The sequence below is a fragment of the Lepidochelys kempii genome, chromosome 6, assembly GCF_965140265.1.
Source record: "Lepidochelys kempii isolate rLepKem1 chromosome 6, rLepKem1.hap2, whole genome shotgun sequence".
NCBI classification, from domain to species: Eukaryota; Metazoa; Chordata; order Testudines; family Cheloniidae; genus Lepidochelys; species Lepidochelys kempii.
Genome location: NC_133261.1, coordinates 52,412,540 through 52,438,018, shown reverse-complemented (window position 1 = coordinate 52,438,018; position 25,479 = coordinate 52,412,540). Strand labels below are relative to the sequence as shown.

At 43.4% G+C, this 25,479-nt stretch overlaps 2 protein-coding genes across 6 annotated transcripts in view; one reads left to right on the top strand and one right to left on the bottom strand.

Moving 5' to 3' along the window:
• The window catches only part of EHF (ETS homologous factor), a 53,465-nt gene extending 42,441 nt beyond the window's left edge, over positions 1-11,024 (bottom strand). For both annotated transcript variants that reach the window (XM_073347938.1, XM_073347939.1), the window contains exon 1: positions 10,999-11,024. The gene's annotated coding sequence lies outside the window, so the exon portion shown is untranslated. The remainder of the gene's footprint in view (positions 1-10,998) is intronic.
• The window catches only part of ELF5 (E74 like ETS transcription factor 5), a 96,696-nt gene that overhangs the window by 28,852 nt on the left and 42,365 nt on the right, over positions 1-25,479 (top strand). The window contains exon 1 of one of the 4 annotated variants that reach the window (XM_073347937.1): positions 16,980-17,035. The exons of the other annotated variants lie outside the window; for them this stretch is intronic. The gene's annotated coding sequence lies outside the window, so the exon portion shown is untranslated. Of the gene's footprint in view, positions 1-16,979; positions 17,036-25,479 lie in introns of those variants that run through there. 4 annotated transcript variants of the gene reach the window in all.

Genomic DNA, 25,479 nt, shown 5'->3' with positions numbered 1-25,479 from the left:
GGTGCAGTAACACCTAGTTTGTGAATCCCACCAGGCCTAAGTGTGAGTAGGCGTCAAGTTGCTCCATTCTGTCAGCAGTGGGGTAGCTGTGCGCAGACCTACTGGCAGAAATTTGGGCAGCTAGGAGACTTTAAACATGGAAATTTAGGCACCCTTGGAGTATAATAGGTTAGGAAACAGCTGAGCTGCAGTTTGTGAATCTAAATTTTGGACTTAGGCACCTAAAGTGGCAGGTGCCTAAACCCCCTTCTGAATCCCACTCCAGATGTGCAAATGTGTGTGCAAGAGGATCATTGTAGATGTGTGTTTGCCCTTCTAATTCCAGCAAATAGCTCTCTCTCAGAAAAATTATATCAATGTGAGGGACTGTGAGTTCTAACAGGCCTTCTCTGTCCCCTGCTGGGGATATTGCCTGTCACAGGGATTCAAACATTTTTATTAAGGGGTCTGATCCAAACCCCATTGAAGACAATGAGCATACTTTCACTTATTTCAATGAATTTTGGATCAGCCCATGATACCAAGCCTTCACTAGTTTGGCTCTAGACCCAGATGAATAGGGTGTGAAAGCCCTCACTACAGTTGATATTTGTACTTAAAGGTATTTGTACTCAGGACTCCTGGGTTCTGTTCCTGGCTCTGCTACAGGCTATCTTGGACAAGTCACTTAATCTCTTTCTGCCTCTGTCTCCCAATCTGAAAAGTAAATATAACATGAAAATAACACATGCAGGGGGTTTAATTCTCTTGTGTGCATAAATGCAAGAGATGTATGAAGCATTATTATGTAAAGACTGTTTAGTGGCTATGCAAAATAAGTTTGCGGTGGTATGAATTCAACCCAGTTGCTAGTATGCATTATAAAATCATCTTCACAACCGGTGCTGATGAGCATTCTTGATGTAGGAGCCAAGACTCAATAGGCATGGAGAGTCTAACTTTTTACTTCTCGAGGTGGTACTAGTTTTAAGGCACATTGTCAGGATGATGTGGGGGGAAATCTGCACATTTGCAGCTTTTGCAGTGCCTGATATTTAGGTAAACAAAGGATTTCAGTCTCTGAGACTGTCAGTCTCGCATCTTTCACCAGCACTAAAATCACTCAAATGTATTAAAATGTAATCTGATCTGTTTCAGCATAGATAAAGCAGATAAGAGAATACAGATATTATTCGTGATGATGATCTATAGCTAGGCTAGACACTGTCACTGTCACTGTCACCATCAGACACCATGCCTTTTCACACTGATTCCTACCATTCTAGGAAAGTTGCATTGAGGAAGATATCACTGACGTCTATTACTCTGAGGAATGCCACCCTCAGGTTGCAACACAAAGGGGTATGGCATTGAAACCATCTCTTCAGCAGTTCTGGAACTTCTGCAAGCAGGGCAAGCATCTATTAGGTTTCTCCAGGCACTCACATCACAGGGTCTAACTATCTGCATTCCAACTATCTGCATCCTACCAGTAACTATTTTTACTAATGCTTTCATCATCCTCACCATATTAGCATAAAAGTACGTAAGCCTGAATGATCAGAGAGACAAATCAGCGTAGAGAAGGGAAGAAGGAAACTGCCAAAGAGCAGGCAGAGATGGAGAACTTGACTTCCTTTAAAGGGCATGAATTACAGTGGACCACATCTTGTCCCCTTTATGATGGGATGTAAACCCCACACAGGTGAACAAAGGGTTAACAAGAGTCTGAGAGCTCAGTTAGCTCTCTTTGCTGCACCTGGAGCTGTCCTGGGCTTGGTTTGTTATCAGACCCAGCTGGGGCGGAGCTGGATCTTAAAGGAAGAAAGTGAAAGCTACAAGGGAAGGTACAAAATAGAGAGGCCCAAGAGGGAGAAGGTAAGAGTTTGAGTTCCCTCACTCTGGGGAAAGAACCAGGAGGAGACTGTAGAAGAGAAGGCCGTGGGAAAGGGAGAAGGCTCTAGGGAAGTAGCCTGAGGGGTAGGGTTCTTCAACAGAAACAGGGAGCTGGGGAGAACCTGGTAGAAATAAAAGCTCAAGCCTAGATGGATAGAGTTGTTTTAGTTGTGTTTGGTTTATTTGGGGTTTTCTGCATTCTGCTGGGGGAATGCAAGCCTGGGAACCCACTACTCTGAGAGAATAGTGGGATTGCAGAGGCTCTCAGGGTCAGCGGAAGACACTGTGTTGATAATTAGTTGGTGGGGTGGGGGAGACTGTTTGTGTGGGATATTGATACCCCAGCAAAGCTGAGACTTTAAAATGATCTGGCTGGAGGGCTAACTCCTGAAAAGAAGCAGGAGTGGGCCTTTGTACACAGTGTTTTATGTGTTGTCTGATTGCTCACAGGGCAGGAGAATGCCCTGCAGCCTCTCCCCTTCCTCCCGTCCCCTGCATTTGTGCTGTACAGGGCAGGGTTATGGAACATCCTAATAGGCACCGTGACATAGGCTATGCCTATCCCATGCTGCAGTGAAGATTCCAGGGGTGTGAATAGCAGTGCACACCAAAGTGCTGCACTATAATTTCCCTGTGTGGATGCTGCGGACGCATTAGCATAGTCCGGTTTGAAGAGGACTATGTGAACACCAACTACCTACCTTTTAGTTGCACCAACAGTGTCTGCACAGGGGAGTTACAGCACAGCAATTTGCTGTGCACCTGCCATCTACACTCCGAAGTCCAAACTGCAGGGCAGTGTAGACAAGCCCTAACATGCACTTGACTAAAGTTACTCTGGCTTTGTTAGCAGCTCCCTGCTTTCCAGTGATTCCTTTCCCCTGCATCTAGTGTGACACCCAGGCACCTCTTTTCCTTTGCAAGTGCTAGTGGAAGGGAGCCCCAGCCTCAATCCCATTGTCCCTCCCATAGAGGTTGTAGCTTGATGAACAGAAGTGCTCTGACTAGCCCCACAACCAGCAGCAACACTCGTATGCCCAGAGTTCAATGCTAGCAACCGGAGAGGGCTGCTAATGTGCATCTGCGATGAGAGTCACTTTCAAAGGAAAAATACAAGGAATCTTACATCAACATACACTGAGTCAAAGATGACAAAGTAATATAACTATAGCACAATCTCTATTAGAAATAGAACTGGGGTGGGGTGAAAACCAAACAGGACTATTCAGAGTGACTTGAGTCTTCCATGGAAAAGATAAGGGCAGCAAAAAAGCGGAATGAGCAAGTAGGATTAAGGGGAAGCTGAAGGGCTTATACAAATATTGCAGGAAAAATGCAAACATTCGAGAGGCAGTAGGCCTATTCTTTATTTGTTTAATACCCACAGTGTACAGGTCAAATCAACAGAGTATAAAAACACAGTTGTATCCCTTTATAACTATGGCTCCTATTGTTGCTCACAGTGGTGGAGTTGAACTGCGGGTAGAAACTGTGGGAAATTTGTTTAAAAAAAAAAAAAAGTCCCCAGAAGAGATAGGGACAATACAGTGTGTAAGGTACCGTTACCTAGACTAAAGTGTGTAGTTATGGAAACCCCCCGCCCCAACATCAAAAATTTGGTCAAATATATTTTTGATCTGTGAGAAGAGCAACAAAAATAATGAAGGGGTCTGCAGGGAATGATTTCTGAGGAAAGGTTATAGGAATATGAGAAATTTCAGAGTAACAGCCGTGTTAGTCTGAACCTGCAAAAAGAACAGGAGTACTTGTGGCACCTTAGAGACTAACAAATTTATTTGAGCATAAGCTTTTGTGGGCTACAGCCCACTTCATCGGATATAGAATGGAACATATAGTAAGATATATATATATATACACACATACAGATAAGTTGGAAGTTAACATACAAACTGTGAGAGGCTAATTAGTTAAGATGAGAAAAATTCTCTGCTGGTATAAACTGGTCCAGCTCCTTTGACTTAAGTGGAGTTTTGCCCATTTATGCCAGAAGATAACTTTTCCATAAATATGTATAGCTTAGCTAAATGACACTTAAGAGCCAAATCCTTCTCTCCTTATTCAGGCAAATAGTCCCATTAATTTATTGAGGTTATATGTCTCCACAGGTGCAGAGAAGGGCTACTAGGATGATCTGAGGAATGGAAAACCTCCTTGTGAGAGGAGACTCAATGATCTTGGCTTGTTTAGCCTAACCAAAAGAAGGATGAGGGGAGATATGATTGCTCTCTATAAATACGTAAGAAGGATAAATACCAGGGAGGGAGAGGAGTTATTTAAGTTAAGCGCCAGTGTGGACACAAGAACAAATGGCTATAAACTGGCCATCAACAAGTTTAGGATCGAAATTAGGTGAAGGTTTCTAGCCATCAAAGGAGCTAAGTTCTGGAACAGCCTTCCAAGGGGAGCAGTTGGGGCAAAAACCTAATTGGCTTCAAGACTGATCTTGATAAGTTTATGGAGTGGGTGATATGATGAGACTGCCTACAATGACATGTAGCTGATCTGTAAGAGCTAGCAGCAAATATTTCCAATGGCTGGTGATGGGACAGTAGATGCGGGAGGGCTCTCAGTTACTACAGAGAATTCTTTCTCGGGTGTCTGGCTGGTGGCTTTTGCCCACAAGTTCAGGGTCTAACTGATCATCATATTTGGAGTTGGATAGGACTTTTTGCCTGGGTCAGATTTGCTGAAATTCTGGGGAGGTTTGCCTTCCTCTGCTGCATGGGGCACGGGTCACTCGCAGGTTTAAACTAGTGTAAATAGTGGATTCTCTGTAACTTTAAGTCTTTAAATCATGATTTGAGGACTTCAGTAACTCAGCCAGAGGTCATGGGTCTATTACAGAGGTGGGTGGAAAGAAAAGGAGTACTTGTGGCACCTTAGAGACTAACCAATTTATTTGAGCATGAGCTTTCGTGAGCTACAGCTCACTTCATCGGATGCATACCGTGGAAACTGCAGCAGACATTATATACACACAGAGATCATGAAACAATACCTCCTCCCACCCCACTGTCCTGCTGGTAATAGCTTATCTAAAGTGATCATCAAGTTGGGCCATTTCCAGCACAAATCCAGGTTTTCTCACCCTCCACCCCCCCACACACACAAACTCACTCTCCTGCTGGTAATAGCCCATCCAAATTGACAACTCTCTTCACAATGTGCATGATAATCAAGGTGGGCCATTTCCTGCACAAATCCAGGTTCTCTCACTCCCTCACCCCCCTCCAAAAACCATACACACAAACTCACTATCCTGTTGGTAATAGCTCATCCAAAGTGACCACTCTCCCTACAATGTGCATGATAATCAAGGTGGGCCATGTCCAGCACAAATCCAGGCTTTCTGACACACACACCCCTTTTCCCGGGGACACACACACACACACACACACAAACTCACTCTCCTGCTGGCAATAGCTCATCCAAACTGACCACTCTCCAAGTTTAAATCCAAGTTTAACCAGAACGTCTTGGGGGGGGGGTAGGAAAAAACAAGGGGAAATAGGCTACCTCTTCTATGATCTGCAATGTGCAGTAAATCAAACTAGATGATCATGATGGTCCCTTCTGGCTTTAAAATCTATGAGTTGATGAGTGTGAAGGAAGCCAAGCAGAAAATGGTCAATAATCTATTAATACCTGAAGGATGTAAACATCAAGGAAGGTAAGGTATTGTTTGCAGTGGTACAAAGATGGTATCATTAGAACTAAAGGGATGAAATTAAGAGGAATATGAAGAAAATTTGGTTAGACTGTGGAATAGTCTCCTCAAGGAAAGGATGAAAGTCATAGGACTTGGGTCATTACATTCCAGCTTCGATAGAGCACTTGAAAATATACTGTAGAAAACAATCCTTTCTTAGTGTGTATTAGGATATGAAGTGGGTGGAGCATCTGAATCCAAAAAACCGAGGACTTTTTATGTAGGAGTTAAGAACTGGTTACAAAGCAAAAAGCTTGTGTGGTGAAGTGTGTCCATTGGAGGGAACACTGAACTACGCAAACCCATGGAATAGATCAGTGATGTTGAATTTATGTCACCATTTCCACTGGCATGGGTCCAAGTCCAGCTATCGACATGTAGGGAATGGAGGCCAGAAAGGATGGGTGGCCAAGCATGTGATATAGTTTGTCCTCTGGAGTGAGTTGTGTATGAGAACTTTTCACAGCATCGGTAGACTTGTTTCTGTGTATGCATCAATATCACATGCCTGAATGATTATGAAGGTGGGGGAAAAGAGAGCAGAACAGGGAGGGAAGAGAATCAGAAGCAGTCAGTTGGATGGAGGAGAGAAGCAAGGGACTCATTGAGGGTAGGAAAGGGTGCAAAGTGAAGCAAGGGACATGAGTACAACTGGTGGGATCAAGGAGGAGAAGTACAGGGGAAGGAAGTTGGGCAGAAGGTGAAGTTTATGGGGAAGGTTCAGTAGGGTAGAGCATTAGGAATAGGAAGGAAAAAGGAGGGAGTGTCGGATAGGAAAGATAAAGGAGGCAGCTTTAAGTTGAATTTCAGAAGGTCGCCTTACCAGTGCTCATATAAATTATGAGTACATCTGTTTTGGTGCATAAACGTGATGAGCTGGGTGCACTCAAAATGGATTTACTCACAAATTTTGGAACTGCAGTCAATCAGGCCTCTGAGATCTTAGCATTTTGGGTCAGGTTCTGATCACATTTTACTACAGTGTCAATCTAGAGTAACTCCACTAAAGTTGATGGAGCTACCAAGAATTGCACTGGTACAAATGAGAGTAAAAAATCTGACCTTTTGTGTTTAACACTGCCCATAGGGATCCTGCCAGAGCAGATCTTTGGGGGTCACCCCAGATCAAATGGATCCATGCTATAACATTTGGTGTACACACACTCTCTCGCAGCATGCTCTCTCTTTCTCTTATTTTGAGGGTATTGCGTTTGGGACTCTGAATTACTCAGTCTGCATTGAGTAGGTAGCTTCACCCTTGTATGCTACTGCAGGCAAATATTCCTGAATGAGTTAATACCATCTTTAGTATCAGTACAATGTTCAGTGGCACTGATATGCAAATATCAGGTTTATGATTAACTGCTTTAAAATTCCGGGGAATTCCCAGTACACTTATTTGTTTGTATAGTGAAATTGAAACACTACTTGTTATATTTAAACTTCACCAGCTGGTCCAAAGGACAGAATTAGTCATAGATATAGGGTTTATACAGCATATAGTGACCCACTCTCACATACATCTAAGCATTCCCTTCATGCCCTCTAGCAGTAGATGCCATCATAGTACCTCCTCTGTCAGAGAGAAGTGAGACTGATGCATGAGCAGCCTTGAGGCCAGTGTTACAATACTGAATAAGGATTTTACACTCGTCCCATAAAAAACCCAATTTGTCACTGCTATAATACCTATCACTACTAACCTAAGGAGCAGAAACCCTTCCTACAGAGGACAGTCTTGTCGTAGGGTAACCATCAATGTTCCCTCTAATTTTTGACAGGCTGTGTGCGCAAAAAAATTCTTCTGTGCAAATTTTTGTGTGTGCGGTGTTTCGCTGTGTGTGCGGGGTTTGGGATCTGTGTGCGTGCGCACATGCGCACAGCTTAGAGGAAACAGTGGTGACCATATGTCCCATTTTGACCGGGACGGGTCTCTATTTTAAGCCCTGTCCTGGCCGGCCCGTCTTTTTTGGCAAAAGTGGGCATTTGTCCCATTCGCTCTTGCTGACTTGATCAAAAAGTGGGGTGTGGTGCAGGGGAGGGTGAGTGGTGATGCCAGCCCCGCATGGGGTGGTATGTGGTTGTTGGTGAGTATTTGCTAGACAGCCCCGCAACCTGAAGCAAATACTCACCAACAACCACATACCACACAACAGAACCACTAACCCAGGAACTTATCCTTGCAACAAAGCCCGTTGCCAATTGTGCCCACATATCTATTCAGGGGACACCATCACAGGGCCTAATAACATCAGCCACACTATCAGAGGCTCGTTCACCTGCACATCCACCAATGTGATATATGCCATCATGTGCCAGCAATGCCCCTCTGCCATGTACATTGGTCAAACTGGACAGTCTCTACGTAAAAGAATAAATGGACACAAATCAGATGTCAAGAATTATAACATTCATAAACCAGTCGGAGAACACTTCAATCTCTCTGGTCACGCAATCACAGACATGAAGGTCGCTATCTTAAAACAAAAAAACTTCAAATCCAGACTCCAGCGAGAAACTGCTGAATTGGAATTCATTTGCAAATTGGATACTATTAATTTAGGCTTAAATAGAGACTGGGAGTGGCTAAGTCATTATGCAAGGTAGCCTGTTTCCTCTTGTTTTTTCCTACCCCCTTCCCCCAGATGTTCTGGTTTAACTTGGATTTAAACTTGAAGAGTGGTCAGTTTGGATGAGCTATTACCAGCAGGAGAGTGAGTTTTTGTGTGTGTATGGGGGTGGGGGGGATGTGAGAACCTGGATTTGTGCAGGAAATAGCCCAACTTGATTGTCATGCACATTGTGGAAAGAGTTGTCACTTTGGATGGGCTATCACCAGCAGGAGAGTGAATTTGTGTGGGGGGGTGGAGGGTGAGAAAACCTGGATTTGTGCTGGAAATGGCCCACCTGATGATCACTTTAGATAAGCTATTACCAGCAGGACAGTGGGGTGGGAGTAGGTATTGTTTCATATTCTCTGTGTATATATAAAGCCTGCTGCAGTTTCCACGATATGCATCTGAGGAAGTGAGCTGTAGCTCACGAAAGCTTATGCTCTAATAAATTGGTTAGTCTCTAAGGTGCCACAAGTCCTCCTTTTCTTTTTGTGAATACAGACTAACACGGCTGTTACTCTGAAACCTGGATTATTTTTGTGTCTCTGCCACAGACGTTCTCTCTGACCAATGTCAGGTCTCTTCCTCTGTCTCTGCATCAATTTTCACACTAGTACTATGGCTCTAGTATACTTATACTATGGTATAATAATGCTTCTTGATACCAGAGGGCTGTAAAAGATAAGTTCATTACTGTTTGATGAGTGCCATAGAAAATCCTGTAAGGAAAATAAATATGGTCCAGCTCAAAATGAGGTCTCTCAGATCCCAGCCTGCTGTACTACTGCTAATTGTGATGTTGTGCCACCAGGGCTCCCATAATTTATCTCTCAGTCTTTAAGTTTATGTGGCATAACTCATAGAGATGGGCTGTTCACATCTGATCATTACAGTACGAGTCAGGAGATTTGACCTTTGCAAATGTTTCATTTCTGCCAGCCTTTCAATTTGGCAGGTCATTTTAGCTTGTGACATAATCCCAGCTGAAAGTAAGGGGTGTATACCTTAAAAACTTTTGCCCAAGGAAGGACTGTTTGATCAGCAAGCACCAGGGGATTATTTTCTGTTTATCTTTTACCAACTTCATTATTAAATCCTGGAAAATTACCATTGGAACAGAGTACAAGATACTGCAGTGAAGCACTGGCTGGGAGCTGGCATTTCATCATCCACTGTGCCAAGTTACTTTGAACATTGCATTACTCAGTGCTCATGGCTTGATTTATTTTAAAAAGAAAAACCTTCTCCCTGGTTTCTCCCATGCCTGTTCTACAATAGCTCTTGTAAAAGGAGCAGTCCTACCATTTTGCCAGCCAGGGTAGAAAATATTTTCACTGCCCCCACCCTTGTTCCCTTTCTCCTGAGTGGTGGAGGGGGGGAAAAAACACCATGGCCAGCCAGTCAGCAGAGCAAAACAGACAAAAAGCTGAGTGGCATAGCAGTCTGACACCCCCTGGAAGTTGGAATCCAGGGTGACTGCCCTGCTTTCACTCCCCCTAAAACCAGCCCTGTCTAGCAGATGATACATGGCAGTGGATCTGTGGGAAGAGAGAGTGAGAATGAGAAAGAGAGAGACAGAGAATGAATAACTCCCACTGAAGTCACTTCATTCTTATTCTGCAGCTGACAAATCAGACCCAACAAGCCCACAGCACTGAATTTTGAGGGAGTCAGATCCAGAGCCAAACTTTGCATCCTACCCATATTTTTATAATGGACCAAACCAGATCCTTGGATCTGAACAGCCCTGATCTTTGGGAAATGTTATCTCAGGACATTAAAGCTCTGGGCCAATCTTCAATTTACATACTGATTCCTCATAGGAAACTTTAAAATATCCTCTTTTAGAGCTGGCTGAAACTCTGAATTTCTGTTATGCAGGAAATGTCAACATTTCAAACTTTGTTTTCAAAATTTCTTGCAAAATGGAAATTCCCCAAAAAATTCAGTTTGGAAAATTTTGTTTGGAAAACTTTGCAATTTTGTTTGAAAACAAAATTTTAATTAGAAATTTATTTTATGGTTTCCTCCCATTTTTATATTACTTTTATTATTCTTATACTATTTTGCGACATTTCAGGAGTAGTTGTACAGAATATTGTGTCATCATGACAAGACGTATTCTGCAGTAGCACTTCTGACATGTCATAATATCTGTAAGAAAGGAAGATAAGAACTCAGTGAACTAATTAGTGTTGTTTTCACTATCCTAAAAAAATTGTTCCAAGTTAATGCAAGAATATTTATTGTTCAAAGCGTCAAGCTGTTTCATTACAATGCAAACAGGACATACTTTGATCTAGAAAATAAGATACGATATTTCAATCAGTATTAAGTACCAACTGCCCTTAATGATTTTAAAAATAAATTACTATAAAAATAAAATAAATACAAAATAAAATAATCAAAAGTTTCAACTATTCTATTATGTCATTATTACATATTGTGACATGTCATGAACTACTACTGACAAGTCATGAAATAATGTAAAAATAACAAAAGTAATATAAAAATAACAAACCAGAACGTTTCTAAAATTTTCCAAAACAAAATTTTCTGAAACAAAATGTTTCGGTTTGGATACTTTTTTTTGTGGACGTTTTGTCAACATTGATATGACTTAATGAAAAAAATGATTTAGTCAAAACAGCTTTTTCTGATGGATGCTCTATTCTCTGTGGAGATAATTGGTTAGCTGAAGCAGAGCTCTGTGTAGCTTGAAAGCTTGTCTCGTTCACCAACAGAAGTTGGTCAAATAAAAGATATTGCCTCACCTACCTTGTGTCTCTAAGGTCAGTGTAATAGGCTGCTCATGTTTATTTGAATGACTCCACTCTGTTAAAGGGTGTTGATGCGGCTAGGAAAGGGTTCAGTGGGTTCTGCTGACTCTCAGAGCAGGTGACTCATTATTATTACCACTGCCCACACACAGACAGAAAGTGGGAGTTGCCTCTAGAGACGACCTATGGTGTGCACTGAGCAGACCTGAGGGAAGAATCTAAGAAGCAGCCATGACTGGGAAGAAGGTTTGAATTGCTCTTCATGAGTGTTTCTACACTAGGCAATAAAGCCTTCTCTACTTGAACCAATAGGATAGTATCATATCCTATGTGATGCAGTGAGTTAAGAACCAATGTAGTTGTTCCTGTGTCCACATTAGCGGTCTGTGCTCACACCATTACGGCCACTCTTTCCTTTGAATATGTTTCCCACATCTCCTGGCACAGATCCCAGAAGCAATGGATTCTTGGAGACTTTGAAAGCCTACCGGTGCACTGCAGGACAACTGTGGGGTATCTGTTTGCACTGTGGATATCGTTATATCAGCAATCTCTGCCCACATGGCTAGTAACATGGTGCAGCCTGATGTGGTAATTAGCCTTGATAGTCGAACCTGAATGGTGTTTGGCATACATGCCTACCATAAGGGCCACTTTGGGTGTGGACATAAAGTGTGCAGCAAACATGTTGTAAGTGTGAATGTGGGTCAATTTTATGAATTTGCTATGGTGCCAGCTAGATTTTAAAGCTGAAATAAAAAACTAGATTTCCCAATTTGATAAATGTTTTAGCCAATATTGGAATGGAATGGCATGCAGCTCATCATAGAAGCGGCGTGTTTGGGGCTCTGACCCGGAGCGGCCGTTCTCCCCTCTGGTTTTCTGGTAAGCTTGCCTCAGCTCCTTAAGTTTCACGCGGCACTGCTTCGGATCCCTGTTATGGCCTCTGTCTTTCATGCCCTGGGAGATTTTGACAAAGGTTTTGGCATTTCGAAAACTGGAACGGAGTTCTGATAGCACGGATTCCTCTCCCCATACAGCGATCAGATCCTGTACCTCCCGTTCAGTCAATGCTGGAGCTCTTTTGCGATTCTGGGACTCCATCATGGTCACCTCTGCTGATGAGCTCTGCATGGTCACCTGCAGCTTGCCACACTGGCCAAACAGGAAATTGAGATTCAAAAGTTCACAGTTCTTTTCCTATCTACCTGGCCAGTGCATCTGAGTTGAGAGTGCTGTCCAGAGCGGTCACAATGGAGCACTCTGGGATAGCTCCCGGAGGCCAATACTGTCGAATTGTGTCCACAGTACCCCAAATTCGACCCGGCAAGGCCGATTTAAGCGCTAATCCACTTGTCAGGGGTGGAGTACAGAAATCGATTTTAAGACCCCTTTAAGTCGAACTAAAGGGCTTCATCGTGTGGACGGGTGCAGGTTTACATCGATTTAACGCTGCTAAATTCAACCTAAAGTCCTAGTGTAGACCAGGGCTATGTAGGCAAGCAGTGTGTTACTCTATTTGGCCACCTTTTGGGCTAGGCCAGGACAGGGAGACAAGTTTTATCCATATGTAAATTATGAGAGATTCTTTCCTCAGCTTTTAACAATACACTTATTTAGCCACCTTAATTTCCATACTTGGGGAACAGAACTTTTAAGTTTAGCTGAGTTGTGAGTCCTTAGACAAAAGTGTCTCTCACAAAGTGAATCATTTTCATATTGTCTTTACTTTCTAGGTGGATTTCTGTACTAAGTGGACCCTATTCTGGAGTAAACACAGGTGGATGGCATTTCTGACTTTTTAGGTTCAGGATGCATTGATAGTTATTAACCATTCCAGGCATATCTATCTCTTATAGCTCTCACAATGTAAGGGGACTACGCAGTGATTCACATGATAAATTTCTCTAGTGTACACAAGGCCTGTGTTATCTTATTATTGTTTTGTTTGTTAAAGCCACACCCCAGGAAGGGGTGAATTTGGACTTTATATACTGTGTGGACTGTGTTATAAAAGGTACAATCACTTTCTGTATATTTTTCTTATAGCAACATACAAATGAGAGATGGAAAATACCTATTAGGTCATCTAGTCCAGCTCCCTAGCAGAGCAGGATTGATATCACAGTATATTCATCAGTAGATACATCTAGTCTAGTTTTAAATGTCCCTGTTGATGGGGACTTCCATGGCTTCCCTTGGGAGACTGTTCTAGAGCCTAATGCTATCACATTTACTGTCAGGAAGTTTATAGCCTTGTAGCCAACTTCAACCTTGCCCCTCTCATTTTCATTTTTGCTCCAGTCCTCTGTAGCAAGGGTGGCCATCCTGAGGGTCTCGAGCCACATGCAGCTCTTCAGAAGTTAATATGCAGCTCCTTGTATAGGCACCGACTCCGGGGCTGGAGCTACAAGCGCCAGCTTTCCAATGTGCCGGGGGGGCTTTGACTGCTCAACTCCTGGCTCTGCCACAGGCCCTGTGCCCTCCCCTGAGCCTGCCATGCCCTCACTCCTCCCCCCAAGAGCCTCCTGCATGCCATGAAACAGCTGATCGTGAGGTGTGGGGAAGGCTGCCAGTGGGTGGGAGGCGCTGGGAGCAGGGCGGGGGGAGCTAATGGGAGGGCTGCGGACATATTACTGTGGCTCTTTGAAAATGTACATTGGTAAATTCTGGCTCCTTCTCAGGCTCAGGTTGGCAACCCCTGCTCTGTAGTATCCTGAGAAGTATCTATAATTGGCTCATTACCAGTTATTCAGCATCTGAAGTCATATCTCCAGATTTGTGGCCCCACCATTTGTTGATGAGGATAAATGTTGAAGTTTAACTTCTAAATGGGAACAAGTTTCTGATCTCCAAGAAGCTTCTTATTTCCATGCAACTGTGCCTAGTGACCAAATAAAGAACGATTGAAGAAAACGCCTCAGAAAATAGTGACTATGATACATAAGCGGAATTATTTCCAAATAGTATTTTTCAGATTTTTACATGAGACATCAGTTGCTTTCGGCTTGAAGATTTTCCCACCCCATGCCCCTTCGAAAACACAGTGGCAGTCAGATCAGTTTATCCATATAATGTACACTGATGGATCCATCATTCATTGGGTTACCAATGGAAGAGAGATGTTAGAACTTGCATGCATGTCAAGCCTTACCATTCCATCATCCTCTAACACTGAGCAAGGACTTCAGGAAGAGTAATATGTTTGCAGAGATAAGAAACACACAATTTAAGTCATGATGCATATTATGAATTATTTAAATTGTGAGCTCCTTAAGACAAGGACCTAGTTTCCATATTTGTTTGTGAGGTGCCTGGCTCACTTCAAATGATTATCTATAAAAAGATGCACAGCTATATAGTCTAATATCATAGACATCTGTAGATCTTGGAACTATAAGGGTGAAATTCACAATCTTATTTAAAGCAGAAAAGGATGAAAGCTGTAAAGTTTGAATCAAAATGCAGATTTCCAGCACCCCAAAGTGCAGGGTTTTTTAGATACAGAGTTTTGGCTCAGCTTATTTGAAAGATAATGACCATTTACAAAATTTAGAGCTGGATTCGAGTTTGAAACTACCTGAAGATCTTGTGGATTTGGTTCAGGCCCATCTCTAATGTAATGTTCTTTGAGGAAGAACTAACTGCTGAGTACATCTGGGTGAAGTTTTTCAGTAGAATATTAAATTAGACAAAAATGTAGTTTCAGGTGAATAAAAAACAAAGAAAAATTCAAGAGTCACGGCAATCACTTAGAAACAATAGTGGGGTTTTTTTTGGAAACTTAGCTAGATTTGTTTACAAAAAATTAAACAAAAAGTAGAGAACACCTAAAAACAAAATGAAAAAAGTGGGAAAAAAATTTAAAGTCAAATGAAATACCTTGTTTCACCCAAAATTAATTTTTCATTTTTTTTGTTTCATTGAGAAAAAAAACAAAAAAATCAGTTTTGTTTCAAAACAAAGCAATTTTTGGTTTTGTTTGTTTGTTTTGCTGGGTGGGGGGAATTGTTTTTTTAATAGTTATCATGTAAATTCATTTTCAAAGTGAGAGGTTTAGTGTCCTAATAAAGATCAGGACTTGAAGGAAGAAGTCAGGAGTGTTCTGGAAAACTTCCAATCCTTGATTCTCAGAGGAAGATTGAAGTTCAACCCAGCACTGAATTTGGATACATCTGAAGTTCTGTTTTCTCATTTAAAACCAAATCCTCTTAATGTTTAATATAAAAATATGTCCCTAAAGAAAAGATGCATTGTCTACTTGTCAGTATCTTTCAAGTTGTTCCAACTAACAACTTTATAGACCCAGACACCCCTTGAAATCAAGCTATGCAGATTGCAAAGCTCTTGCAAGTAAGGATACTAAATCTTGACTATGGTGACTCACTATACAGTACATGGAAAATGAATGAGCATTTACTTGAATGACAACTCACCGAGGCCTGTTATAGTGACAATTAGTCTATGGATGTGGGATGAAAGCCAACATCTTTTAATGTGTACAGTAATGATTTAGAACATCAATATTGTTTAGTTCTATAACCACAACCCCTAACATCTGTCTGTTCTGTAATGACAATTTCATGAACTGCTTTCATAAGTTTTATACTGTACATAAGTTTATGATTGATATTGTGCATCTGGCACAAAGCAGCTACAATGGTACATCTAATCGCTGTGGTTTTGTGCCTTCTGTGTCATAAGAGAGTCCACTCCCTATATGGAATGCTGGCTCCAGTCCTGTTCTGCATGGAAAACATTTAGTTTCTTTGGGGGATGACCCAGCTGTTGCATTTTGTGTCAATAAAGGGCAGGGATGTGCCTGAGGCGACAATGCAAGCTGCAAATAAAATGCATCAGCTACCATGTCTGAAAAATACTATTCATTTGTTTCCAACTTGCTAAGGAAATCTGGGTTTCTCAGGAAATATTCTGAGAAATATCCCTGTATGAAACACTAGAAACCAAACTACTGCTCTCTGCCATTTAATAAAATGTAGGTCAACTTGTCTGGCCAAAATGAATGTGAATGTAATTAGTAGAATGGATTGGTTTTCTGCTTCCTGTTAGTAACCGGTAATTAACAGGTACTTCCTTCCTGTCCCAGCCCAGCTCTGTTTCTTGTGGTGCTCAGCTACTGCTCTGATGTGTGCCTTTAAAATGGGTATAATAATAACGATCATTTTCATTCTGCTTTGTGCATCATGCTTCTCTTTTCACCCTGGAGACAAAGAGGTCAGTAGTCATCACAGGCAGAAGCAAGTGGTGGTACTGGTTTTCTTTTGCTTAGTCACAAATGGACAGCATAATGAATAGTGTAAACTTGAACCTCTGAACACCAGTCAAACACTGATGCAAACCCAGCTATTATGACTTAAAATATAAACAATCAAGTTTGTCCCAGAACATCACCAGCATCTGTTCCAACCTGTTAGGCTATCATGTTAAGGTTAGCAAAGAAAGGGAAGTTCAGTCAATGAAGGCATTTGGCTTTCGTTCCCAGTGATCTAGGTTCAGACTTCTGCAGCTCTGGATTCAAATCCTTACGATTTAATCCTGAAGCCAATGGGGTTGACGGTCATCAACAGCTTGCAGGATCTAATTCTCCGCTCTCAAAGGAAGTACATTTGATGGTGTCATCTTAGTTCCCAGATGGCAATCATGTGTGTGTGCGGAAGCTTGCTGTGAATGGGGGGGCAGGGGCAGAGGAAGGGGAGTGAGGGGAACTACTGAGATTCAGCTATGAGGATGTGGAGATGGGGGAGCTAGCTCCTAGCTGGGAAGGAGCAACCCAGCAGTTCCTTCACTGCTGGTGTCCTGTGCTTCCCCCTGCCTACTCAGTGGCTGGTGCCCCATGTGCCGATGCCCTCCTGCCCAGATACCAGTGCCCTGTCCCCCGCCCTGATGGCTGGAACATGTGCTCCTGCCTCTCCCTTAGGCCAGGTCTCTCCGCCAGGCTAGAAAGCGGAACTGGGCTGTGCCAGGGAATCACATGAGCAGCCTACTCTGTTACCAGCTTTGCCCGTTACTTTGAGGTATGTTCATTTATTAAAGTTACTCTTCTGGGTGGGGGCTTCTGTATTTCTATCAATGTACTGCTTGTGCCACTTGTGTTCTTATACGGAGCTCTAGTTCTCCCCTCTGCAAGTCCCCTCCCAATGGAGCTCTCCTGCAGGACCTAGGCTCCCCAAGGCTGGGTTCTTCCAGCCCCAGCATCAGACAAACACACACACACACATTAACAGAGCACATCTGAGAGGCCCGGTTAATCATCACTCCCAAGCTGACCCCTGATATGTCCCAGGACTCAGCAGGCTGGATCAAACAGCACCTCCAATCTGTCACCCTCATATGCCCTGGGCACCGCACCGGAATAGAGCATGCCTGAGCAGGCTGGGGCGAGCAGCACTTTCAATCTGTCACCCTCCTATGTCCCAGGTTCACCATGTCTCTATCCCCACGCTCACGTTACAATTGTCCTGGTAGTAACCCACTTGATGAGCAAACCCCACAGGATTTTTGGGCACTGCAGGGATCTTTTAGCTTAGGTAGCAGGAGCGTTGCTGCAGAGCAAATGAGGAAAATCACCCACAAGGGGGGGAGAGAGAGAGAGAGAAACAACCAGCTTAATCATGAAAGTTATTTATTGCCAGGTAATAACCATAGGGGAGCCAAACAAACAAAACAGTTATAATATTAAATCTAACTTAAACTTGATTATAAAAGTCAGGTTTAGAAAACTATAACTGATCACACAAGTCAGGGTCAGAAGGCTATACCGAGAGAGAGAGAGAGCGAGAGCGCTAGGTTCTCACCACTCCATGAAGCTTGAATCAATCGGGGGTCCCAGATGATTGTGGTAGCTGAGGGTCCGGAGTGCTAGAGACAGGCAGAGCCCCCAGCATGATGTGTCAGGAGAAGATGAAGTCCCAATGGAACTGATGCAGATTTTGGATCCAGGCATCAGAACGCTTACTTGAGCATAGGGTAGGGGTTTTTGTAGAGAAAGAACAATGGATCAAGGGAGAACACTAGCTTTGTTTATGTGTAAACAAGGGAGTATACCAAAGTTGTTTTGTTCAGGCTAGACCATGGGAGCTGATCATTCCTGGCTTTGGGTGGTGTTCCTTAGAGGGAGCTCACAATGCAATTTGGGAGCTTCACTATTTTGGATACCAATAAAGGATTTATGAACAGAATTGATCTGATAACTACTGAGCTGGGTGTGTGCAGGCATGGGTTCATTAACATCTGGAGTAGAGATTCCCCCATCATGCAGTGCTTCCCTGCTTTTCTGGTCCCAGAGTTCCATGCGGTTCTTGCCTGGAATCTCTGTTCTCCATTCTGAATGCTAATGGAGATGCCTCCTTGTCCCATCTTTGATGCAAATGAGGCCGGGGGCATTTCCTTAATCCTGTCATCCTTATCCCAGGCGTTTAGGTGTATCTCCCACTGCCTTTTCATTGCTTTTTGTAAGTCTTCCTTCTGATGCAGATTTGGTTCAAGCAGAGGCTTGTGGGGAGAGGAGGAAAGTCTTTCGTGAGCCAGACAGTCCCACCCTGGTTCCCCAAGAACACAGAGCTGCTACATAATACCTCTGCTGGCTGGCTGTCTCCCTTGTGCAGTCTCTGCACACCAGCCCTGTGCAGTTGGCAGCTTTAACTCAAAGGAAACCCAGGATTGCTGCTGTGGATGATATTACAGATAAAAATGAAAATGCATTAATTAGCAGGGTCACGTGAGAAATGTTTTCATCACATCCACCTGTACTGTCCCCTAAAACATACTATCACTGTTCCATGGTTATTATGAAAAGTGCCCTCTTTCTTTAAATCTGTAGTAGGAAGGTAGGCAAAAACTCTGCAATGAAGCTGGAGGAGTCAGAGCAATAATACCACTTTCCTTACTGTAATAAAGTTCCTTGTTCGGTGTTACAAGAAATTAACTCTTTCTGGTGCTCTACTCTTGTCACATGGCAGTGTCCATGCTGTAGAAATATCATCGCAAGCATTATATTTTGGACCATTCTTGATTTTGTCAGTCCCTCACTTTCATAAGTGTGGAATTCACAGAGGGAGAGAAAAGGAAGTCAATGTGCAAGCATTTCACAAACCCAGAAAATGCTCTAGTACTTAATTTCATGATATCGTCAAGCACCAGCATATTTCAGACATAGATCATCTTAGGGAAAAAATATCCATTTCTTGCCTTTCATTTCCAGAGGTCTGTTTTCAAATTCATGAAAATCTGGTTTCAAATTCAGAGTTTAGGCTTGACCCTTCATCGCCTTGTGTTTAAGGCACTGGTTTAGGAGTTGGGAGATTTGGACTCTATTTCTGGCTTAGCCACAGACTTCCTATGTGCTCTTAGGCAAGTTATGTGATTTTTGTGTCTCCGTTCCCCATCTGTAAATTGGAATAAAAGCACTTCCCTACCTCACAAGAATGTTGTGAGGATAAATCTGTTAATCTTTACAATGAGTGCTAGAGAAAAGCCTATAGATACAAACCTGAATACATATGAATGACCCTTTCAGATAAAACCTAGGCAGCCAAACAACTTGTGAATTAACACTAATACATACTATTGTGCAAAGCTCAACCCCAAAGGGGTGCAAAGATGTAAAGGTCTTTTATTCTTCCAAGAAAGGATGTAAAAGGAAAGTATCTTATTTGTCTGAGAAATTCCTCATGTGCATGGATTCGGAGCATCAGTTGCTACAGCAACATGAAGCAAATATTCACCACTCTGTTCATCTGTAACAAAAGGTAAACCTGGCACACTGATTTTTTTCCCTCCAAGGTTTTTACTTAATAATTCACCTTCAAGGAGATGAGTTGGTGATTCTTAACTGAGATAAGAGTAGAGGTGGGGGAATGATTCAGAGATCAGTTTATTCTCTATTGTGAATTATCCATGGACCATCTAAGACTTTTACAAACCGGTTCATTATTCCGAATTATTTTCTTAATGGCTTATGCAAATCTATTTCAACCTATACATTTCTGACCAATCATTCACTTTTGTTTTGAATATTTGCAAGGCCCTATTCATTCTGTAACCCAGGTCACATGCTATTGTTTCTGCTCCCTGACTGGAAGACTTCAAAACCCACAAAGATCTTTCAAGATGACTACAAGAACACTTCTGCTGTGAGCATTCATGCAAATACATTGTCAAGTGCATGGTGGGACAAATGCAGAATTGTGTGCATTTTTGACATTTCCTCTTCTCACAAGCATTCTGGTCAACAGCATTTCGTTAACATGACTGTTGAGGAAAAGTGAATAAGAGGGCTGGCAAGTATTGCCAAAGCAAATTCAGTGCTTTTATGCAGACAATTGTTCCCAAGTGCTTTTTTGCAGTATTTATCCTGGTCTCCCTGATGAGACAAAAGAGTGAGAGAAACTTTTTATTGCATTGCTAACCCACACCCTGTGCACTCTGCAGAGCACAATTCTGTTGATGCTCTCTGTGCCCCAGCACCTTGAGACAGAAGCAGGGGCAGAGCTGATGGATCCTCAGCTGCACACGTCCACCAGTAATCCACAAATACTTCATAGGAAGTGTGCTACAGGCATGGAAGCTATTGCTGTCCTATGGATGCAGGAGGAGACTAACAGTGTCTCTACTGCTCCTGAGTGACCTGCATGGGAGTTTCTTTATCCCATCCCGTGGACCCTAGGAAACCTCCCCTGAGCAAAGTTTGTGTATTTAGGTTGCCTGCATGGATGAGAATTTGGCCCTTGAAATCAGAGACTGAATAGAGTAGGAAGTGAATGTACCCAAGGACCTGGCTATAGTGATTAATTCCAGAGGACAAAAGCAGGAGAGATGTGCAATGAGCTGCAAGGACATCAGATAATATTAGCTTTGCAATCAATACACATCTAAAGTACTTCATGCCATCCACCATGGCTGGAGGCCATCTGCAAACTCTATTCTTATTTTGTGACTTTTGTTCAAATGCCAAGATCTGAGTCATTCCAATCCCCTGGTAACACTGCCAGAGCAATGGCCTTACTAGGAGACTGAATCCACCCCTTCCTTCAAAGAGTCTACATCACTTAATTTAAGAAACAGAGTTGCAGGCTGTAGATGTTAGCGACTGGAAATAATTACGGTATTAGATCATGCAGCTGTTCCCTGTGTCTGTGCAGAAGTACTCCCTTCAGCATATTAAGTAAGATTGTGTATCAGCTAAAGCAATGTTTTCACAGCAGCATCCTGCATCATTATTTTACACAAATTCTATTAGCAAAACTCCCAGGGCCAGAAGATGGCTATTAGGTATAGGCCCACACTGGAAGTGCTGCTCAGCAGCTCTGCCCCAAAGAGAGCTCCAGGAGGCAATATCTTCTAGACTTCTTGTGGTACATAGCTGCTATGCTACCCCCTAGGTGCAGTGTGCAGCTGGCTAGCTCTGCTAGCTGGGGTAGAGAGGGACCAGGGCCTCCATACTCTTCCCTAACTTTTCTTGGGGTATCTTGAACACTGCCCTTACTCTTGCTAGGGTTGCCAACTTTCTAATTGCACAAAACTGAACACCGTAGCCCCACCCCTGCCCCGAGGCCCAACCCCCTGCCCCGCTCCTTCCCCGAGGCCCTGCCCCCCCGCTCACTACATTCCCCCTCCCTTGGTGGCTTGCCCTCCCCCACCCTCACTCACTTTTGCTGGGCTAGGGCAGTGGGTTGGGGTGCAGAAGGGGGTGAGGGCTCCGTGGTGCGGCTGGGGATGAGGGGTATGGGGTTCAGGAGGGGGCTCCAGGCTGGGGGTGGGGCAAAGCAGTTCAGGGTGTGGGAGGATGCTCTGGGCTGGGGCAGGAGGTTGAGGTGCAGGAGGAGGCTCAGGGTTGGGACAGGGGATTGGGGCACGGGTTTGGGGTGCAGGCTTACTTCTAGTGGCTCCCAGTCAGTGGTGCAGCAGGGGGCCTAAGGCATGCTTCCTGCCTGTTCTGACTCCTCATAGTGCCCCGGAAGTGGCCAGCAGGTCTGGCTCCTAGGCGGAGATGCTGCAGGTGGCTCTGCGCGCTGCTCTTGCTCGCAGGCACCACCCCCACAGCTCTTGTTGCCCAGTTCCCAGCCAATGGGAGTGCTGAGCCAGAGCTCGGGGCAGGGGCAGCTCGCGGTGCCCCGTGGCACCCGCCTAGGAGCTGGACCTGCTGGCTGCCTTAGTGCTGCTGTACTGCCGATCAGACTTTTAATAGCCCGGTCAGCAGTGGTGACCAGAGCCACCACGGTCCCTTTTCGACTGGGTGTTCCAGTCGAAAACCGGATAGCTGGTCACCCTAACTCTTGCATACTAACACAAGAGCCCTAAATCTAGACCCAAAATAAGAAAAAAAAGAAAAAAAAACCAGGAACAGACAGGAAAGCCATTCATTCTTTAGCATTCCGAAGAAGGGATGATACCTACTTGCTATCACAACAAGGAGTCCGGACTCCTTGTTGTTTTTGTGGATACAAACTAACACGGCTACCCCCTGATACTTGCTATCACGTTAATGAATCTGAGCTTATCTGTGCCCATCTGTAACAAAAGTGCCTAGGGGAGAGCAGCAGGGTCTCTTTTACATTTGGTTTCACAAGTGTATCAAACTGTGTTTGCCCCTCCGGGTAAGATAAAAGTGTTCTTGCTTGATTACCTTTCCTGGGATCACACTGTGAAAGCAATTTACATTCCTGCACAAGGCTGAGGATTTTCTGCAGCGCTGCTGCCCAGGCCCCATCAGGACTGTGTGTGCTTCTGAATGTGTTTGTATTCACCTTCTATGGATAGTGCTGGTCGCCTCCCAAAAATTATTTAAAATGAGAGATGAACCAGTTCTGAACATGAGGGACAAAATCCATTTAGCCACAGGTATTGTGCAGTCTTTCCCCTCTATTGATGAGATAAAGAAACTTGCTCACCCCTGAGGTCAGGGGAAGCCTAGGAATTTCAAAGTATTTCTATGCAACAAATACCATAAACACATAAATACCAAGAAGAGAGAGGATGGTACAAGGGGTAACCCATACCCAGGTTATGTGATAGTGAAGCTGAAGGAGGGGTGCAGCTGGAAAGAAAGCGGACAGAGGTCCAATCCTGTAGCTTGATGCTATCAATGATGGAGATCTACAGGTACAGCCTCATGTAGTAAAGGCCAGTTTTAATCTGAACTTTGAATACCTTTGCTTTTGTGCACGCATGCAGTCTGTAGACAGCTCCAAAGTCCTAATGGTTTCTTATATTCAATTATCTGTGGGGCTTTGAGGCTACTGCAGACTATGATTGCTCTAGTTATCATACCCATTTGTACTTGATTCACAAAACCTGACTTGAGTCATTACTCCATGAACTCTTTAACATAAGCATGTCTAATGGCTCCAGAATAATCAGCTTGGTTGACAGTGTAAGATTTTGTATCTTTCCTTCATGCCGGTTGAGCTATCAATAGAAGGCAATGGCTATTTTGATCAACATATGTTGGTACTATAGTTCAGTGAGCAGAAAGCACGCATTTCAGAGGCATAACTGATTTGATGCATCACTGAATAAAACATGAGATAATTAAAAGCTAAGCTCAGAGCAGCACTGAGCCTATGGACACTAATCCAAAGCAGCTCTCATAATCTTTGAGGTTGTTTTATTTATTCCTGTGTGTGGAGATTTGTTCAGGTAGCTGTTCATATCACTCCACTGCTTGTCAGTGAGTTCTTCCCAAATCCAGTTCTTGTCACTGGGCCCAATCCGACAAAATACTGAATCTTTCTCGTAAGGTGCTGATAGTCCTTAGCTCCCACTGAACACACTACACCGGAGCCTGCAAGGTGCTGAGCTCCTAGTAAAATGAATGGGAGCTGAAGGTGCTCATCATCTGACAGGATCAATATTTATAGTTAGAAACTAAAAAGCGTCAGCAAGAGAATGTTTGGGGTAGAATTCCTGGATTGGAAGTGCTGAATTCTGTCTTGATTTTCCCTTATTTAAAATGGGGTACTTTAAAGAACATTCTACACCAGGGATCAGCAACCTTTGGCCCACAGCCCACCAGGGTAAGCCTCCCATGGCCAGTGGGAGTCGCAGTCAGCTGAACCTGCCGACCCGGCAGGTAAACAAACTGGCCCGGCCCACCGGGGGACTTACCCTGGCAGGCCACAGGCCAAAGGTTGCCAATCCCTGTTCTACAACCTTCAGCTCAAGCAAAGCTGGGTGCAATCACGGATCCCCTGGTCCCACCCTGAGGCTGGGCTATTTAAGCAAGAAGGGGCCCTTGACCAGGAGAGGGGGTCTTAAAGTCATGTATGTTGCTTACCTAAATGGGGACTAGATAATTTGTTTCCTAACTCTAAATTTGGGAGCTCTGAGCCAGGGCCCTGAGGTAAGGACTTTATGAATTTTATTAAGACTGCTCTCTTCCTAAGACCATCTTAAAGAGGGTATGTTTATTCTGATATGTTCTTTCGGCTATGACTTATTCCCTTGATAGGGAACTTATTGGTGACCCAACTGTGGCAATTAGGATACGGTAACCTGCAGTTGCACACCTGAGCCACAAAGGATATGGGGCATGGCACATCCCTTTAACATGGAGGTCCTTTGATATTTCTCTGCTGATAGGTAGTTGACTGCATTACTAAATATCTCTTCCTTTTATATACCTTAGAGCACTTCATAAGGCTCCAGTGTGTCTCTGATCAGAGTGTAGATTTCCTTCTTTCCTGTACTTGTGGTTCTCTCAACCGAAGTTTTGCAGGGTTTGTGCCGTAGTGCCACAGGGCAGGCTTTATCTAGGTCTAAGCCATTGGTTCTCAGCCATTCACATACCGTGACCCCATCTTACAACTAAAAAAGTTTCAGCCCCCCTGCCAGCACATTGCTGCACTATGCCAGAGTGTTGCCAACTCATTGTTTCAATGCAAGTTTCAGGATAGTTGGTGTTTTTCTCAGAGCCCCAATTTCTTGAGTCATGTGATTATGTCAGACCCTCAGCTTTTTTTAAAAATAAGTTTATAGCCCTCATAGTTGCAAAGAAAAACTCAAAGACATGACCTGAGTGTGAACTAAAGTGTCAAAAGCCAGAAGGAAAATAAAAAGAATACAAAATTTATTTATTTTTAAATAAATCTTAAGAAGTCTTGTGGGATTGTTTGTTTTTCTTGGGCGGCCTGGTCTGTGATTTATGAGCACTTGAGTTTGGCAACATTGGGAATCTTGATGCACCGTTTGAAGAGTTTGGTTTGTTTCCAGTGGTGATTGCTGCTTTTTGTCCTCTTCTGTACAGATTTTATCATTTGGGGTAAGGTTCTTTGTGCATTCTGGCCTCAGATTACCTTTCCCTGCAGGGATAAACCATAGTGTACCTTGCCCTTCTCTAAATACACTTACAGTCCTTTTGTTTAGTAGCATTTTTCACTAAATTATCTTTTCCCTGTGATCTATTTGTAATCTCTTTATTATACTGCCCTCTAAGGTGTACTGGGAAACAGCAACTAGGAGA